We start from the raw sequence: 6611 nt of genomic DNA, 5'->3' as shown, positions 1-6611 counted from the left end.
AAGGCAGTGAAGGATCAGTGAGAAGTTCCTAGAAAACTCTGAATTCTTGCATCAAATAGGGACATTACTGAAGTAAAGAGAACTTTCTGCATCAGGTGGAGCTAGACCTGAGCATCAAGAAAAGTTCAGAGTTACAACATGGAGGAGCAAATTTAGATACTGGCATAAAGTTATATGGACCATGCAGGTCCCTGGAAAAGTAATCAACTCTCCAGAAGCTATAAGTGTTTCTCCTTTACCCCAGGGTAGTGATGTGTCTGAAAAACTATAATGGTGTCCAGGGGAGGAAGGGAGTTTTCTTGGATGTTTATGCATTTGGGTAGTCTTTTTCACTTTTTTGTTGTTGTTGTTGAGTTTAATTGTCTATTCTGCATTGATATATTGTTAATCTAAAGGTCTGCATTAGAACTGGGTTTTTTCCTTATTTTTACTGAGTGGCAGCTAGGTGGTGCAGTATAGAGTACTGCACTTGAAGATAGGAACAACTGAGTTCAAATCTCCACTTAGACTGTACGACCTTGGAAAAGTGACTTAATGTTTGTCAACCTTAATTTTCTCACTTATAAAATGTAGATAATAATAGCATCTACTTTGCAGGGTTGTTGTGAGGATCAAATTGTGTAATGCACATAAAATCATTTAGCAAACCTTAAAGCACTATAGAAATACTAGCTATTATTATCATTTTATGGAGAGTGAGACATGATCCAAATTTTGATGTTCTTAGGAGCAACCTGGGCTTCCACATAAAGCCAGAGTTTCAGTTATGGACTACAGGTTGCATACATTTTGAGGATAAAATTGGAATCTCATTGTGGTGGCTTCAAGGATTCTAAATATAAACCTGGAACTTTTTGGGTTATGGTTTTATTTCTCAGTTTCTAGTATGTTGATTTGCTAGACTTACAGCTATGTGAAGACAAGTAACTTACTGAGAATCCTTTGGGGTGTTTTGGGGGGATATGTACCTCCCTAAATTTTGAGGACTTGAAATATGTTCTGCTGATTCAATCTAAAGGTGAAAAGAAGAACATAGCTGTTTGGAGATATGCTGAATATAGAAATGTTCTCTTCATTTGGACAATTTATTGGAACTTGTCAACAGCCATCTTCTTTCTTTATAGCCTTCCTAACCTGTTGGTACAAGAGTTTAATGACCAGCCAGCTAAAAGAAAGAATACAGAAAAGTTTAGCTTTGGTGGAGCTCACCATCATAACTCAAAAGAAAATTTAATGACATCAGAATCTTAAAAGCTACTCTCTTTATGATAGATGGTAAGAATGGCTTTGACTTGCTTTCCTAGAGTGTCTTTAAATGTTCCCAATGACTGTCAGAAATACTTTAATGCTTTTATAGGTCTTGGTTTTAAATAAATCTATACTTATGAGAAGGTGTTGGAACTTCCAATTAAGATGGCAAAGTGAAAAGTCCTAGAAGAGCCCAGTTATTTCCACAAACATTTAAGCAAAAATATTAAAGGGCACCGTAGGAAATAGTGATCAAGAAGACCAAAGCTAAACACCAGTAAGCCTCACTGTCCAGTTGAGGATTGCACCAGAAGATGGTGAAAACCCTGAGAGATCTGAGAGCATGGATTTGCCATGGAGTATGGAAACTAGTGCTAACTCAGGTAAATAGTACCAGAAGCCACCAGGATCTTGACCCTGGGCTGCCAGAGAAAAAATTGAAACAGAACCATCATCAAGGAATCACACTGCCAGAGCAAGGAGTGTGTATATGCCTCAGGATTTTCCAAGAAGTTTAAAGCCAGGACTCATGTCAGAATTATACTAGGTTATAGGCCTAGCATGTCTCTTAGGCAGATCATGTGTTATCGGACTTGGGGAGAGGGATGGCAGGTAACCAGAGGCTTGAGATTAGGATTGTTCAAAATATATGTTAGGGCCACAGTAGAATATGGAGTTAGTCTCTTTTGAGGGATTGCAGCAACATCCAGAAAACAGATGACAGAACTAGTCAAGGCCATATGTCCTATAGAAAGTAGAGGCAGAGATTACCCTGGTTCTCGCAAAAAGTACCAATCCAAAAACTGAGGTTGGAGACATAAAAGAAGAAAGCTGAACACAATGAATAAAGATTATGACTTTAGTCCGAAGTCCAAGAAGTAAATCCAAAAATAGATAACTTTACATCAAGTACTGTACATAGTAGACCCAAATTCAAGTTTATCTCTGACACATACTAGTTCTATGACCCTGGACAAGTCACATAATTTCCAAATGCCCCAGGTAAATCTCTTAGAATACAGATTATAAAAGAAAGTCACCTATCTGCATTGGTAGAAGGAATTCCTACAATAAGAATTTCCATTACAGATAAAATCACACATCAGAACTATATACACACAAACACTATATACATATATTTGTGCTATATAGGTGAATAATTTTGTTTATCTGTGAGGTAAGAGTTTATTTCAAATGGATTTGGGGCTTAGAATCTGTACTTTGAAAAAAAAGAAGGGAAATTCAAAAAGCAGATATAATCAGAAAGGAGAAATTTATGGGGGATTTCAAAAGGCATATGAAGTATTTTTTCTCTAAATCTTTCATATTTTTTTATATGTATGTAAGTTGAATTTATTATGTAAATTAATTGACATTTTGAGGGTTTTCTACAACTCCTTTCTGTCAAATGAAAAAAACTTCACAATTTCCTTAAAATATTCTCTTGGAGACTTCGGGGGGTGGAGCCAAGATGTGGAACAGAGGAAGCAGCTAAACTCACTCATGCAATATTCCCCTCCAAACAACTTTAAAGTAATGCCTCAAATCAAATTCTGGAATGGCAAAGCCAACAAAAGGTTAGAGTGAGAAATTTTTCTAGCCCAAAAAAACTAAGGAGTTCAGAAAGAGAAGTCTGTGACACTGAGGTGAGGGTAGCTCAGAACTAGAAGAACTAGTGAAGGGTCTTGGAGATGGCAACAGCAGCTTCAGGAGTTCTCAAATCAAGGTCAATAAGAGGATTGGGCAATTGATCAGAAAGGAGTATAGGGGACACCTATGCTAACACTGGGCATAAGACAGGGTGCTATTTGGCAAATATATATATATATATATATATATATATATATATATATATAATATATATATATATATATATATATATAAAAGTTACTATGGTGACAGGCAAGACCAAGACACAAACTCAGAAGACAATAAAGTCAAAATAGCCATAAGCAAATCAAAGGAAATAAAATGTGAATTGAACCCAAATCCCAACAAGAATTCCTGGAAGAGATAAAAAATGATTTTCCAAATCAAATAAGAGGGGCAGTGGAAAAATTAGTAAAGAAATGAAAGCAAAGGAAGAAAATTGTGAAAAGACAATTAATGGTGCGGCAAAAAAGAGATACAAAATTATTGAAGAAAATAATACCTTAAATACAGAATTGGCCAAATGGAAAAGGTATACAAAAGCTCACTAAAGAAGATCATTCTTTAAAAATTAGGATTGGGTAAATGGAAGCTAATGACTCTATGACACATCAAGAAAAATAAAATGAAGTCAAAAGAATAAAAAATAGAAAACATGGTAAATATCTCATATGAAAAACAACTGATATGCAAAACAGATTGAGGAGAGATAATTTAAGAATTATTGGACTGCCTAAAGTCCCTGGTGAAAGAAAAAGCCTAGATATCATATTTCAAGTAATTGTCAAGGAAAATTGCCCCAATATCCAGGAACCAGAGGCTAAAGTAGAAATTAAAAGAATCTAGCAATCACCTAAAAGAGATCCCAAAATGAAGATTCCTAGGAATATTATAGCCAAAATCCTGAGCTTTCAGGTCAAAGATAAAATACTTCAGGCAACCAGAAAGAAACTATTCAAATACTGTGAAGCCACAGTCAGGAACACATAAGATTTAGCACCTACCACCTTAAAAGAGCAGAGGACTTGGAATATAATATTCTAGAGTGTAAAAGAGCTGGGATTACAATGAAGAATAACCTACTCTGCAAAAATGAATATAATCCTTTAGGGGTAAAATGGATATTTTAAAGGAATAGAGGACTTGTAAGCATTCCTGGCTTACACAGTATGCTGACAACATCGGCTAGTGCTTGTTCTATGCTCTCCTCTGTAATGTGAACCATCAGAGTGAAAGAGACTGAACAGCCTTTGCCTCTATTTCCAGCACAAATTCACATTCAACTTTCCCATGAAAGAAAAAAAAATCATGAAAAAATTTTATTGATCTTTTTTAAGTTAATATAAAATAATAACAGAAGCAAAAAGAATAAAAGGCATGAAAAAATGAGGGGGAAAAAAACTCCTGAATTTAAAAAGAAAAGCAGCAGGACAACCCAAAGCAGTGGAAGTGAGAGAGATTTAATTTAGTTCATTTTCTGTGGTTGTTGGTTGTTCACTTGTCTCTCAGTGATAGAAGCTGCACATTTCTTCAAAGGAACCAAGAGGTTTGGTTCTATGAGCAGTAACCAGAAAAGAGCCAAGGATCTGGGGGTCTCCACACAGTCCCAAGGTTTGAGTGAGACAAACTTTTGGAAAATGTGCATATTTTAATCATAAGTGTGACAAAAGCTGACAAACAGGAAGCCTATGTACTCAGTGAGAGTAGCATGTTTGTCTCCAAGAGACATTGCATTTTGGAGGACATGTGGTATCACCCTCTTTCAGCAAGTGTTAGTCCTCTTGTTGGAGTCTACTGGGGAGCATAGTGGGTTTCACTCAATTTAAAGTTTCTTTTATTCTTGTAAGAATATCATGAAGTCTTCTCACCAGGAGTGCCCACCCAGAATTTCCAGGAAGAAATACAATTCCTTAATGAAAATTTCCCAAATGTAGCAGCATATTTTATAGGGTTTATGAATTCTGATTGCTGGTAATTGTATACTCTGGATTTTCTAGAAAGTCAAATTATTAATCAGCCAGAACAGACAATGGAAATTCTGATGAGTGACCTTGACACAACAGTTATGGGTCAGTTATACATGAAAGATGGTGTTACTGTAAATGATGTCACTCATAGGAGTAGAATTTGTGACCTGATACCAGGTTTTGTCATTGATGCTACAGTGTTCAATCTTTGTGGGTATTCAATGAATGGGATGAAATTGGATGAAACTTATTGTACCATCCACATCACTCCAGAACCAGAATTTTCTTATATTAGCTTTGATGAAAGTAGCATGGTAGCAGGTCAGACCTGATCAAGAAAGTAGTGGAAGTTTTCAAGCCTTGTAAATCAGGGTACTAAATGTTGCACAGTGTTTTCTTTACCCCCAAAATAATGAAGTGTTTAAATGTCTTGATCACCAGATTGCTCAGTTCAATGATTGCAATTTCATTTTTACCAGTTTTGCTAAGAATCAGCAGCAACAGCAGAGTTCATTAAGAAAAATGAAGAAAAAAATGCAAAAAGAGTTTCTAGTTAATGATACAGGGGAATATAGAGCACCAGCCCTGAAGTCAGGAGGACCTGAGTTCAAATCCAATCTCAGACTCTTGATACTAGCTGAGTGACCCTAGGCAAGTCATTTAACCCGGATTGCCAAAAAGAAGAAAAAGAAAAAAAAAGATACAGGGTGCCATGCTTTCTACACCTACCACCTTGTAGTTGTGCAAAGCCCTAGATGTAATCATAGAATAATAATTTTGAATTATATGCATTATTATTGAAGGAGTTAGATATCTTTCATGACTGCTCTTTTTTTAGGTATTCTATGCCACTCTTGCTGTGAACTTGAAGTTCATTTAGAGAAAAACTTTTACTGTATGACACTTTACAACACTTGCAAAAACTATTCAATTAGGATTATGTGTCTTGTAATTTTTCTCCAGGTATCACCAAAAATTCCCCACAGACGAGACTGTCATCCTTATTAGGTGTTGGCCTCAGCCTAAATCATCTGGGACTGTTATGTTAAATTGCTGCCAGATATATTTTATGGGCAGTTTCTTCAAATTTCTAGACCATTTTTCTCTATTAATTCTAATGAAACTAATTCCTACCTAAACACAAACATTTCTTTGCACTTGAGGAGTTAGAAATTTTACCTTTTTAAGAAAATTAATGATTACTACAGCTGATTATTTTGCTTATTATACAATTTTTGAGCACTGGAACATGACTTTTACTCTCTGTATCTTCAGTTTTTTAAGTTCAGTGATTTACCCCTCCCTCTGAATAAAATGGGTTTAACTCTGAGTTTAACACTATCCTTTCACCTTTGATGGGGGAGGAACCTTGGTTCAGATCTTAATTCAAGTCAAGGTGGCTGGTGATCTCTTTTATATATTATTGGCAAGGGCATGTGGGTGAGACACCGTGACTTGTGTTGGCTAAGATTAGAGTGCATTGGCAGTGCTATGAAGACTCTAACCATGCCATTTCCATACTCCACAGTTATTAGAGCACCAAACGTATAGCCACAGACTTTCAAATACTTACTAATTTTTAATCAATAAATTTAATAGGGAGATTTACCAGACTAGAAATGCCAGTCAGCTTGAATCATTCCACATAACTTTTATTTCTCCTTAGCAGCCATTTCAAGATAATTGTGAGCAAAAAATACTCTGTTAACCTAACTTTGTTGTTCTAAACAGAATCAATATCCCTTT

At 35.7% G+C, this 6611-nt stretch overlaps 1 pseudogene; it reads left to right on the top strand.

The window, feature by feature from the left end:
• The first annotated feature begins 1591 nt into the window (after positions 1–1591).
• Positions 1592–5873, top strand: LOC110208939 (S-adenosylmethionine decarboxylase proenzyme-like; annotated as a pseudogene).
• Positions 5874–6611: the final 738 nt, after the last annotated feature.

Source organism: Phascolarctos cinereus, unplaced genomic scaffold, assembly GCF_003287225.1.
Source record: "Phascolarctos cinereus isolate Bilbo 61053 unplaced genomic scaffold, phaCin_HiC Scaffold_5;HRSCAF=322, whole genome shotgun sequence".
NCBI lineage: Eukaryota > Metazoa > Chordata > Mammalia > Diprotodontia > Phascolarctidae > Phascolarctos > Phascolarctos cinereus.
The sequence above is the reverse complement of the archived record's forward strand: the minus strand, read 5'-3'. Positions and strand labels throughout refer to the sequence as shown.